We start from the raw sequence: 13,112 nt of genomic DNA, 5'->3' as shown, positions 1-13,112 counted from the left end.
TGGGATTCGTGGAGGTCGACTACGACTACTTCGGTGAGAGAGCCGAGGCGACGAGGCTGAGCGAGGAAGCACGGGAGAAAGTGTTCAGAGACACAGATCTTTCTTCAGATGGCGAGGATGACGACGAGTTGAAGCTTCTCAAGAGGACAGTCAGGGGCTGGGTCTGAAACCCATATCTATCTATTTCAGGTTTAATTTCTGACGCGTGTGGTTTGTCACAATGTCATGCATCGGAAGTTCGGAACTCGGCTTGCTTGTCTTGTAACCTGGCCTGCTACAACAATTCATTGTATGAATCATTGTTTTGGGTACCGGGCGGAATATTCGGATACCGTCCAGTAACCGCGTTTTTCGCCACCCCACAAGAAACCTTTGTACCGAGCGAATTTTTTTGAATTTTTTCGAAAATTTTGAATTTAAACTCGGACTGTTAGGTTAGATACGCTAGGAACTTACAACGAACAGGAGGTAGTCTTGGCGTACTGGTCAGTGTGGCCGTCCTATTTAGATGACCTGAGTCCTGAGGTCTCGGGTTTGAGTGTCATAGCAGGCTATTTTTTTTCCACATTTTTTAGGATGAAAAGGAAGATGCACGTGAAAATAAATGTTGCCGGCGTGATTCGATCTAGCGAACTCGAGGGAAGAGAAACAGGGAGAAGACCTTACCAATGCGCCACAAGGTGATCGCCGAATAAAGGAGTCCAGGCCTAATCTATAGTATACCGAGGAAAGCTGAATTCAAAATTCAAATTGAAATTTCGCCCGAAACTTTTCCGGTATTTCACGGATACCGCGGTAACCGAGAATTTCGGTGCCCCGCGAGAAAAAATGTCCACTTGGGATCCAAATCCTTGGTATGAATGCAATTTCTCAATTCATCAAGATGAAACTATTTGCTTTTTGAGTTCCAATATCTATTTGTATTTTGTAGTGATGATAAGCCACCATGTATAATAATAACTAGGTGTTGGGGCGCTCCCGTGGCGCGCCTCTTGAGGGGGAGCTGGGCGTTGCCTGGTTGTACTCGCTCCTTGAACACTCCTTTTTATTCTAACTAGTAAGCGTGCACGTGCAACGCACGTATAAAAATGAAGTCGGTCACACATACAATTATGCCACATGCAAGACATACAAATGATCTTCAGAAGTGCATCTAGATGTCAGTCACATATAGTACAATAGCACTGAAGTCATACTTCTGCATAAGTGTATTTCAAATAAGAAGTCACATACATTACAAAAGCAATAAGGGCATACTTCTGCATAAGTGTATTTCAAATAGAAGGGCCCTTAGAGAATGTGGTGCTCAGAGTTTGGGTCTTCCTTCAGTTCCAGTTCTTGCAATATAACTTTATTTCCTGAATTTGCAGACAATTCAAGAATGGGGAAATATTTTTGAATGGATCAATGATGCAACATCATTACACGAGCTGAACATGAGCTTAACCGGATTCTTAAAATAAATGCATCACATTACAGACAAATAAAAGGCAATCTCCGCACAGGTTAACCCATGAGCAGCAAATTCAATGAGAATAACTTAACAGAGTGGATGAGAAAATTCAATTGGACGAATGTCTAAACGAAAGGATACATAACGAATATGATCCAGTAAAACTCCCTAAATTAGCCTAGTAGGAGAGAGAAGCTTTGAGTAAGTACATCATTAAAAAAGAATAGGAAATCTTAACAGAATTCAATGTAAACTTTAGTAAGAGAGAAGACGGCATAGATTCATATAAGCATCTACTAAATGTACACAAAAAGGGGATAATCTGGAACTAACCATTAAAAAATTGCATGCAACCTGTACTGAAGAAGTTACAATTTAATGTAGAATGCTTCATCTAAGGAAAACAAATTGATGCTCATTGTCGCCTTCAGCTAATTCAGCTGTCACTGAAGAACTGCATAATAGGTAAATGTCTAGTAATGAAATCTCACATCGATAAGAAATATAACTAAGAATAGAGTAGCACAAAAACTTCAATTGAAGCTGTGAGAAGCATGGGCTTGCATCAACCATCATGTGCATGATACACATGTTTTTTGTAGTTTGAGATAGAACCCAACTATAGCAGTAAATAGAAAAGCCAAACTGTAGCCTAGCAATACACATAAGAGGTAGCACTGATCATGTGAATTGAAAAAAAGAAAGAATACAACCAGTAAAGACCCTTCAGATATACAATGACTACCTACACTCATCTTGATTTTACCGACATAAGAGTGAAAAATACAACCAGTAAAGGCCCTTAAGATGTACAATGACCACCTACACTCATCTTCATTTTACAGATGCGTAACTGACAGAAGAGTAGATTTGTCTAGATTGAGTAATCACAACTCCTCTTTTTTTTGCGTTATCCCCACTTGAGGTGGTATTATCATTCTCATGCTTCATGACAAAATGACCCATTGTTCTTCACAGCTGTGTTTTAGTCTATAAGTTAAGTATAAAGATAAACAGAGACAACCAGCCCGTGTTTCTGCAAGTCTATAAGCATGTAAATATAGAGAGGATAGGCATTCCAAGGGGTTGTCATGGGTCTGCGAACCATCAATCTATCTATCATATAATGGATGGGAAATAGCCAAATCAATCTAAAGAAGAGTTTAGAGGTAAGAACAAAAAATTGACCTGGGAGGTAAGAAAAATTGCAGAGCAGGCAAATAAATATTTCACCGGAATTGAGGAACACACTACAAAGTGGCTAACATGGACTCCAACTAAACTGACAAGTTGAGTTACACACTCGAGTATTGCCTGAGAACCTGAGAGCATCATATTACTATGCTAATAGCCTAGAATCTGAGCAGCAATTTACACATTTGATGTTTCTGTAGATTCTCCTGACAAACAGAGTCCCCCCCCCCCCCCACAGCACCCTGAATCAACCACAAATGCCAAAAAAGCATCCTAAAAGTAGATTGAAGCATATGTACGTATGTATCGAAGGACCTGAGGCAATGACGACTTCCACTTGAGCCCGTGGCTCCTGTGGCAGCAGCGGCTGCCACGTGCGCCCGTGTCCCCTGTGGTAGCAGTGGCTAGCGCGTCCAGGTGGCGGCGGCATGTGATTCCCGCATCCCCAATGGCGGTTCCCCAGTGATTCCCTCACATTTTCACATAACATAAGTGAGGAAACGAGGAACCTATGTCCAAATTAAGCATTCGCCAATAAGTAACATGATCAACTAAAGAAAAATTAAACACGCTATCATGTCAATTTAGGAACCTTGTACCATTCATGACTAATCACATTGCATGTCATCATAGAATATTTTCTCTTTTCTGAAGAGGGCGCTTGGCAGGAGGACTATCACATCATACCACATTTGCTAACTAATATTTTCTTGAGAAGTAGTGCATGCTAATAATTTCATACAAGCTGATTCTTTCCTAAATGCTTGGCATAAGTGTCATTTTGTAAATCATAATCCCTTCACCTCAGCAAGTACAGGAAGAACTAACATAAAGGAACCATGCTAACATTTGGCAAAGTCTATGGAGGATTACAAATATATGCATCATCTATAAAGGAAAAATAGATAAATCTCACAGGGAGAAGCGTGGCATCAGGCACTTGATCTGGATCTCGTTGTTCGAACTTCTAACCACACTTATCTGCACCCCGACCGCTGTAATATATGATATTTCTCAAATTACAGAATGTCGGCATTTTTAGTTCTTCTTATAGGCTAATTAAGTTCCTTTGGTCTAGATATTATTTTGGTGTTCTTGTTCTTTTCTATACAAAGACCGAACAGATAGAAATATTGTAGGATTATGATTATGCTAGGGGAAACAATCATATCATAGGCCATAGCAACAACACAACAGTAAGAAAGCAAACGCATTATCATTCATGTTTGAACTCTGGAGTGAATTTGTACAAGGTTAGGAGAATAGGGATACAGACTGTGTAGGAATCACACCAATCCCAAACCCTTCCAACAATCGGCCCATGAACAAAAATACGGAGTCCTGCACAGCATAATTCAGGAGGAAGTTAAAATAACATTTGTTCAATTCAGAACAATCCCGCGCGGAACAATTTAGAAGGAAGCATCAGTAAAAATAACAGGCGTAAATTAAGAAACCTTACATTTGCAAATGATATTGCAAGCCACCCAATGATGTTTGGGAACTGCGGCGATCATGAGAGACTGCAGGACCAATAGAAAAGAGAGCATCGTCAGTTAGTTAGTGCACGACTGAATGTAATTCCATCAGAGAATCAACCACGAGCAGATCCATGAACTAATACTCCGTACATTTAACAGTAAAATTGAACGAATATAGGACCAAACATGGGTCAAAGGGAATTCAAATATCACCCCTTTAGGACCGATGAACTCGGCGATTTGCCCAATGGCAAAGGCGATGAGTGGGCAAGGAGTAACTGTACGTGAAGCTGAACTGGATGGGGCCAAGCGCGACAACGAAGGTGCAGAGCAAGGTGGAGATGGAGCTGTCGCAGAGCATGTAGGCGGAGGAGCCGAGGCGGGCCACCGTGTCCCCACCCATTGGGGACATCCCCGTGTGTTGGAAAGGCTTTCGCAAGTCCGACGCCGATCAGCCCCCCACCGCCCTCCTCCCCGCCGCTCTCATCCTGAAAGCTCATTGCGCGGCCGCGGGATCAGATCCGTCCTATTCTTCTCCACGTCCTCTTCTCTCTGTTTCCAGCAGGAGATCATTGAGTGGCTCAGCGCCAATTTAGCAGCCCTCGTCTGAAGCCATGTCGTGCTCATCCCCTTGATTGATGGGACAGCCGGCGGCACCTCTAGCAATGGGGAGGCGGCGACCCACGAATCCCGTGGCTTCGGCGGCGCGAGGCGGCAGCAAAGGGCGCGGCCGCGGCAGGCGGCAAAGGGCGCAGTGGGGCGGCTCCTATGGCTAACGGCGGCACGAGGCTGCGAGAAGGGCGCAGCTGCGGGAGGCGAATGTCGCAGGAGGAGGAGGTCATGGGGGAGGCAAACGGCGCAGGAGGAGGAGGTCGTGCGGTCGTGCGGGGCAACTGGTTTGTTTTTTAACTGCGGGGCAGGTTAGCGATCGATGGATTAGCTTAATACGTGGTTGGTAGCGTTAAACACCTGAGAATTAAGGGCCATTAGATCTTGATGATGGATGGGTGTGATTGTTTGGATCTGCCCCTCTCTTTCTTTTATAGTGGTAGTAGATTAGCGATGGTATCTACATCGAACAAACTTAGCAGCAGGAAAAGAAATATACACTATACAGAGAAGCACAAATGTTGAAAATCAGTGCACTTAAGGGAAATAGATCATGTGTCCATTCATATAGGATTGCAAGCAGACCAAGGCAGGAGATATATATTAACAGGTAGATTGTGATCTTACAGAGTGGATGCCAGAGCATAGCCATCAATTGAAATCAAAGCCTAAGATGCTCCAAAAGATGGCCAATTGTCCAAAAGAGAGGCATAGTTTGTCGGATCAAAGCCTAAGATGCTTAAAATAGAAAGCACAGACGTCACCCTCGCGGATGTTGGCGTGATGGCGAAACCACGACCAATTCGTCATAATGATGCCCTCTTGTCGGTACCAAGCATGAATCAGGTGTCACAGCTAACGGCGCGATCTGCGTTCTTGAGTGGGAGGGTTTCATCGTCTTCCTGAATGTATTCTTGCAGCTTGTCCTTTTGTGTATTCCACCTGAAAGTATTGTGAAGACAAAGAAAAACAGTTAGTTCATGTCAGAACTGCTTGTCAAACATTACACTTGTACTAACAGGAGGATATAAGAACTACATAATATTTGCTCAGTCAAAACAGATGCAATAAAAAAGTATTATGCAAAAGATAGTTGAATGAATGTCATTGATTATAACATGACATTGAGTATAAGAGAGTATAGTGAGAAAGATTGGTGGTCAAAGAAAACTGAACACATATGAAAATGTGAACTCAGATTAACAATAACTATTCACTCGTGACGAATAGAAAAAATATAAGATTTATACATAAGGGACTAAAAAATCAATAAATCTCTGCGGTTGCCGGACGCTAACCATCAGTCTACCAAGGTTAACATAATGATACAAAATACTAACATCAATTCCCATGTCCAAAAGAAAAGAGAAAGAAGCTTATCAATTTAACCGAGGGAAAACATGAAGTATTTGAACAGAAAAATTAGGCTCACTCATGTATATATAAAGCTGCAGAAATGTCAACATTTTTGCCAGAAGTGTTAAGAACACATGTCACAGCTGTCTCAAAGTGAGTAGTAGCATCATCGCTCTGCAAGGTGAAAAAAGAAAGGGCAGGAACATCTACAATATGAGACCGACATTGTATTATCATATAAAGCAAAACTTGCCGATGAGACAAAATTATAAAGAGAAGGTTCATTAAATGGTTCATTTCTGTCAAACATATCAAAAAACAGTTCGCCGACTGGACCAAGTAGATCAATTCCAGGCTTTAGTTCAGACAATGGGTTTGTCAGTCTATGCTTCAGCAGACACAGGTGAAAAGAACTTCCCATTTGGCACGGCATTGTGAGTGTACGAGCAATATAAGACATACGTACAAATGTATACCAGCATGTTTGTCACAATAAAGCAATGGTTACTGAATTTAGAAATTTATCCAGCAATAATTATTTGAGAGAAAAAGTGAGTCCTCAAATGTCTGACTTGCGGCCAAGTTGCTTTTGTGGTAAAATAATCTGAATCAAGTGGGAATCATTTGCATTTGGAATTGGGTGGCCTATAATAGCAATTGCTCGTGCAACTTTTCATACTATTAGAGCCCTCCACATATCTCATGTTTAGATACAAAATTCAGATCGGGGATAAAGAAGAAAACAAGAATGGATGCAGGTAATACACAATTTTATATGCTGACAAGTATGCATAATGTAATGAATCATCAACAAACGCCGAGAGGTCTTGTAGCGTTCCTAATTTAAATGAGTTCTTCCCCGTTTTTATCAGCATATACATTCATTGGCATCTACTAAGGAAATCCATGACACATACTGAACCCAGTATTCACCGCAAAAGCATGACTTGGACATGGATGGCAACAACATGATGAAGATTCACACATACCCACGGGCACAGCGCTCGCATGCATCCATTTGCTCCCGGCGTACGTTCAGATAATGAAAATAAACACTAGAAGAATCCATTGATTGAAACCCGGCCCCAAACGAAACAAGATTTAGAACCGCTCCAAGACGCCCTACCCATGGCCATGGCCCATGGACGAGCTTCTCGGGGGCGCCGGTGATGGTGTCTCCCCTCACGGCGGGCAGCATGGTTTAAGGAGTTTCTAGACCGGCCGTCGCCGCCACCAAACTCGCTGAACATGGCGGCGGAGCAGATGATGTCCTTGGACGCCGTCCTCGACGCCATCTCTCCTCGGCATTGTGCTCACCTCGGGGAACCCATTGAGATGCCTCTCCTGCGTGTGGAGATCGTTCGGTCTATGATGAACAATCCTTCAGACTTCTGAGACAGATGGCTCGTCTATAGCCAATCAATGCTCACGGGATAGTTCTAAAGTGTACCAGATAATTAGTTTTTTTTTTGTGAAAGCTAGAGCAAATGAACTGCAATCAAGTACATGTGAACACTGAACAGACTTATAGACTCATCGCAAACAACTTACCAGTATATTGCCATTGCCAAGGCTGTTCAGTGGATGGTTGGGATTTGTTCCCCCATAGATCCCACCAGCACTATGTGCTTCACACCGGCTGCTTTGGCTGCCCAACACACAATCCAACTCAACAAACATCCAGATAAACTTATGCGCAAATAAAATGCAGAACCAAGACGAAGCTTACCAGCATCAATCTGATTCTTCTGCCCAATCCAATCCACCTGCCACGCATCCATACCAAAATTCATCACTATTTAATAACTGATAAAGATTCCAGGATACGCCACTCGGCTAAGTGGAGTTTCAGGATATGGCATGCCACTGAAATACAGAAGAGGGGCACAATACAGGAAAGGAAACCCAACCTGCTCAGGGTAGGCTTCGTCCTCGTAGTAGAACTCGGGCCGGCCGCCCTTGGTGGGGTCGAACCCTGGCTTCATCTTGGGGGAGGTGCTGGTGAGGATGACGAGCGCGTCGGCGCCCTGGACGGCCGGTGCGAGGTTCTCCGCCTCCCTGACGTCGGCGACGTAGACGTCGTCGTCTCCCCCGATCTTCTGCTTGCTCTCCTCGGACCTCACCAGTCCCCTCGCCGCGAACTGGTCGGATCTCTCCCTGAGCTTGTTGAACACGATCTGGCCTGCGATCGATTCGACGAGCGTTAGGGGCGGTTCTCGTGACGCTGTCGCGGACCGGAATTGCCTGCCGCGACGGTCGGATTCGTCCGATCTGGTCGAGGATGGTGCTTCTCCCGGGATCCCCGCGGTGGCTCCTCAGATCCGGCGACGCCGAGGGAGAGAAACGATCCCAGCCGGCGCCGTTCGCGAGAGAGATGGCGAGCTCACCCCCACCCTCACCTGCTTCTCCCTCCTCTGTCGTGGGCTCGTGGCGCCCATCATACCACGGCCGCCCGCTCGTGCATGGAGGTCTGGGATTTGGGGTGGCCGAGAGCGAGGAGGAAGGGGGAGGCGTGCGCATGGGATGAAAGAAGGGACGAGGAGACGAGAAAAAGAGTAGTACATTGCGGGCTCGCAGCAGTACAACGCTGCTAGGCAGTACAATCCCTTCAACAGCTGGGACCCACCCACGATGATCAACTAGAGCATTGCGAATCCCTTCTGGCCACGTGGACGCCGCGAGTAGGCGCACATTGCGCGACTCTTATTGGGTTTAATTGGGCAATGTAGGCTTCTACATTATGCTCCTGCTCTCGGTTCAAAGAATTTCAAGTGTATTTTGTTGAACAACTATCATTCCTTTAGTTATTTACCGACCCATATCCATGGCCTAGATAGAGTGTACTAGATATATAGCACATTCACAACTTCCCCATTTAGTGATGCTAAATTTCAAGGGCGACGAGCTTGAACAACGTCAGGGATGACCTCGTTGTGCCGCCTAAAGGAGTAGAATTGCCAATGACTCTGCTAGGAAGACGAATGATAAGATATGCGGCTGTGATAAAGGTTTCATACCGATATTTGAGAGGCATGGATGCATGGGCTAAAAGAAATAGACCAACTTCAACAATATGACGATATTTGCGCTCAGCAGAGCCATTCTGTTGATAAGCATGAAGACAAGATACATGGTGAGCAATCCCAATGCTACGGAAAAAGGAGTTGAGTTTCTCCGTATGTTCAACATTCCGGACGCCATCACCGCCTTGTTCACGCATGGCATCAGCAACATGACGAGCATCTGGGACGTAATCTTCGTTATAACGATGCTAGCAGTCCATGACTTCATGGCCAAACTTCTTACAGAGCTGGCAGTAAGGGCGACCACGGGAAGAAGAAGGGCGACGACTATGGTTGTTGTCGAAACCGGCGCCGCCGCCGGTGTTCTTGCTATATCCGCCCCCGGCGTTGGGGTCGTAGCCCCCACCAGAGCGGGCACCATCTCCCTGAGGGGTGCCTCGTCCGCGTTCACCGCCACGTTGCCCCTGGTGACCACGGCCACGGTCGCGGCCACGGGAAGCTGAGTTGACGGAGGATTGCCGCAGGTCGCCTCCTTGGAGAAGGGTGAGGCGGGCATCAAAGCGCAGCAGCTAGTTTTACAGCTCCTGGACTGTGATAGGCTCCACCCGAGAAGCGAGCGCGGAGACCACTGGATTGTACTCCATGTCCAGTCCGGCGGGAATTTTTGAGACGATCGCCGGATCAGAGGGCGTGCGGCGGTGCACGCGACTTCACCGGTGAGACTTTCGATCTTGCCATGGTAGTCAGCCATGGTCATATTACCTTTTAAAGTTGGTGAGCTCGATGCGGGTGTTGATCGCTTGAGCTTGACTCCGAGCAGCGAACATGGCATGGATGGTGCGCCACACCTCGGCCGGCGTCTGGAGCATGCCGACCTGTGCAAGAATATCGCAAGAAAGAGAACCCATCAAGTATCCTTGAAGTTGTTGCCGCTGTGCATGCCAGAGGGATCTCGCAAAGTTGACAACTTTGCTCTTCTTTGCCGTCGTTGGTGATGGTGAGGGTGGCCGGCGGTGCCGGGATCTTCTCGTCGAGGTGGTGCTCCATCTGTGCGCCTTTGATCTGGGGCAGCATGATGGTCTTCCATAACAGGAAGTTGCCCCTCATCAGCTTCTCTTGTGGTGGCGATCCGAGGGAGGTGTTGGTGGTGGTGGATGATGAGGCAAAGGTGGAAGATGAGGTGGTGGTGAGCACTCCCATGGTGCTGGGCGTCATGGCGGTGGAGGTGGTGGACGTGATCTCAGTCGTGGAAGGTAGCTAGATGCAATCTCTTTTGATCTAATGAGGTAGAGGCTTTATTACCATGTGAAATGATGTGGAAGCGTTGAACCCTTTGCTCGGGCCGCACTTGTATTTATCGATGGAATACAGTGGCTTACAAGTTGATAGATCAGATCGTTATGAGAGGATCTATCGAAGGGGATAACAGAAGAAGAGATAGAGGAGAATACAAGCTAAACAAAATTCTATCTCTGTACAAACTCTATCTCTATTCAACTATTCTAGCACTTTCGTCCAAAAATACATGTCGAAGAAATGGATAAAAATGTATGTATCTAGAACTTAAACAGAGCAAGGAAGTTGTGAGTATGGGAAAAGCATATTAGCCCTTTTGCATTGGGGAAATAGCTTGGAAAGTGCATACTAAATGATATAAACACAATTTACAACATGTTTACTCAGACTCATTGGCGGCTGATCTGTCAGATTTATGTTTGGTGACTAGCATGTGAACAAAAAAAAATGTTGGTGCCACTGTCCAACCCGAGAAATACTGTTACTCCTCATCAGCTGCACACCATTCTGAGCATCACACTTGCCGTGCTGCTAATGCAACTAACGTTTTGAACATTTCCCACTTTGCCCTATGCCTCTTTATATATGTCTAACAATATGCACTTTTATTGGCTGGGTTCCTTCGGTTGGTCATCAGGTTATGAGTGTACACTCATACTGAACTTTTGATATGTTTTTCTTTCTGTTGAGTTGAGATTTTAGAAAAAACTGAAAGAGAATGTGGACAATGGTCGGTCTGTTCCTCCATGCTGGCCCGCTGAGAAAACAGGACAATTCAACAGGAAATTTTTTGCTGCAAATCCCATGGTCAGTACTCAGTTGGTTCGATTTCTTTGTAAAGTGTGTCCTATTGAGAAGTCCCCAGTGAGTACATCAAGATATAATGGATCGAAAGTTTGTAGAGTAGAAGCGATTCACTTTTTGCTTGTTCCTAGCTCCTCTGTTCAAAATAATTGAAGTTCTAAGATCGTCCTATAAGTCAAACATTTTAAAGTTTGAGCAAACTGAACTTAGAGCAAAGAACTTAGATCAAACTGAAAATGATTCTTTACCCACAAAGTGTAGATGTGATTGGCATGTGAACAACCGAAAAGTACACACAGCTGACCTGTGTGAAAAACACCAATTTGCTACTACTCCCCAGGAGTTCTATGATTGTTCAGTTGAGAAGCAAGAGACGAGATTTATCAAAGCATGTACAGTGACGCTAAGTACGTCATAATTTTTTTGTTTGTACCAAGTACTTAAAAAGTGTATTTCCAAGCATCCAGCGTTCCTCGGATAACATTGAAAAAAAAATATAATTCAAACGAACGCACCCCTAGGCACATTTCAAGTACCCGTCACATAACCATAGGGAGGATGTGCGGCAAAAGCCCGTGGAGGTTGTGCGTCAAGCGGCAAAAATCTGTCAGCAGAGGCCTACCACAGGGAGCGAGGCCGGTGCCGGAGCTTGTCCGGTGCGAACACCGGCCTTGGTGGGTTCGCGGAATGCTCATTGACTACCCTGTATGGGTGACAAACGCCATGCCGGCAGGATTGTGAACATCCGTGTGGCCGTCAGCTGGATACCTGGATAGCAGATGATACCATGATGAGTCCTACTGTGCTACATATGGATGACTTGATTTCAGTTTCCTTCTTTCAGTTTCTTGCCAATTGCCGTATGGTGTCCTTCCTTTTTCACTCTTTTTCTTTCATTTCATGGGTTATATTTATGTAGCACCAATTTTAGAGATATAAATTAAGTTTCTTGAGTTCTAAACTTCAAGATGGTGAATGACCACGATCAGTATAGAGAAGTAAAGTGCAATTTCAGACATACTTTCGTCATCCCTGAACACAGAATATGATTAAAATCACCAGCTCGACTTCTTCAAAATTTGTTGAGAACTAGCTGGATACTCTGAAAGGAAGGATTTGCAAAGAATGCATAGTAAAACAACTGTGGCAAACACGACAAAGCCATGTCTAGTTTTCTCCACTCTATCAGCAGTGCGGAAAAAAATGAGATGCACCTTTTCCTCCCAGGGAAAATGAGCTGACATTTTAGATTTTTTTTGAAAAACAAATGAGCTGAGATTTTAGATAAAACAGAAAATGATTGTTTCTCCTTAATGTATACATGTGATTGGCATGCGAACAGCAGAAGTTCATCTGCTACACACCATATTGACACGAGAAACAATGCTACTCCTCATGAGCTACACACCATTTAGAAGCAGCGTCACACTTACCGTGCTGCTAATGCAATTGACGTTTTAAACATTGCTCACTCTGTCTCTTTATATATGTGTAAGCCATATGCATCTTTTCTGCTTGTATTCCTTCAGTTTGTCATCAGGTTATGGGTGTGCACTCAGTACTTAAGTTTTGATGCTTTTTCTTGTTGATGACTGAGATTTTGGAAGGAACTGAAATAATATGTGGACAACCGACAACACGTTCACATTCGTCTGCTCAGTGAGAAACCATGAAAAATGATAGGAAAATGAAACGAAGTGTTATGGATTGGAGCCAAGTATGTGATTTATTTTTAGCGTGTTCGTGTCTTTTCCAAGGTTTTGTCGGGAATATAAAAATGGAGTTATGACTCTGCACAGTGTGCATATTATTAAATTTTCACCATCCTTGAAAGCAATCGTCCGTGTTTCTAAATTATTTATTTCGTTATGTTTCTGGCCATCCCTGAGCTGTGTC

General features: G+C 44.6%; 1 long non-coding RNA gene and 1 pseudogene across 2 annotated transcripts; both read right to left on the bottom strand.

The window, feature by feature from the left end:
• Positions 1–1,044: 1,044 nt before the first annotated feature.
• LOC123150276 (uncharacterized) lies at positions 1,045–4,709 on the bottom strand. Of its 2 annotated transcripts, XR_006475025.1 has the most exons (5): positions 4,342–4,709; positions 4,110–4,170; positions 2,963–3,988; positions 1,787–1,907; positions 1,045–1,358 (listed from the first exon to the last, which is right to left on the bottom strand). It is a non-coding gene; the product is annotated as an uncharacterized lncRNA (long non-coding RNA). The 2 variants fall into 2 exon arrangements; XR_006475024.1 differs by having other exon boundaries at positions 1,045–1,907.
• Positions 4,710–5,319: 610 nt separating this feature from the next.
• Positions 5,320–8,613, bottom strand: LOC123152897 (uncharacterized protein At2g37660, chloroplastic-like; annotated as a pseudogene).
• Positions 8,614–13,112: the final 4,499 nt, after the last annotated feature.

The sequence above is a fragment of the Triticum aestivum genome, chromosome 7A (assembly GCF_018294505.1).
Source record: "Triticum aestivum cultivar Chinese Spring chromosome 7A, IWGSC CS RefSeq v2.1, whole genome shotgun sequence".
In the NCBI taxonomy this organism is placed as follows: domain Eukaryota; kingdom Viridiplantae; phylum Streptophyta; class Magnoliopsida; order Poales; family Poaceae; genus Triticum; species Triticum aestivum.
This window is presented reverse-complemented; position numbering and strand designations above follow the sequence as displayed.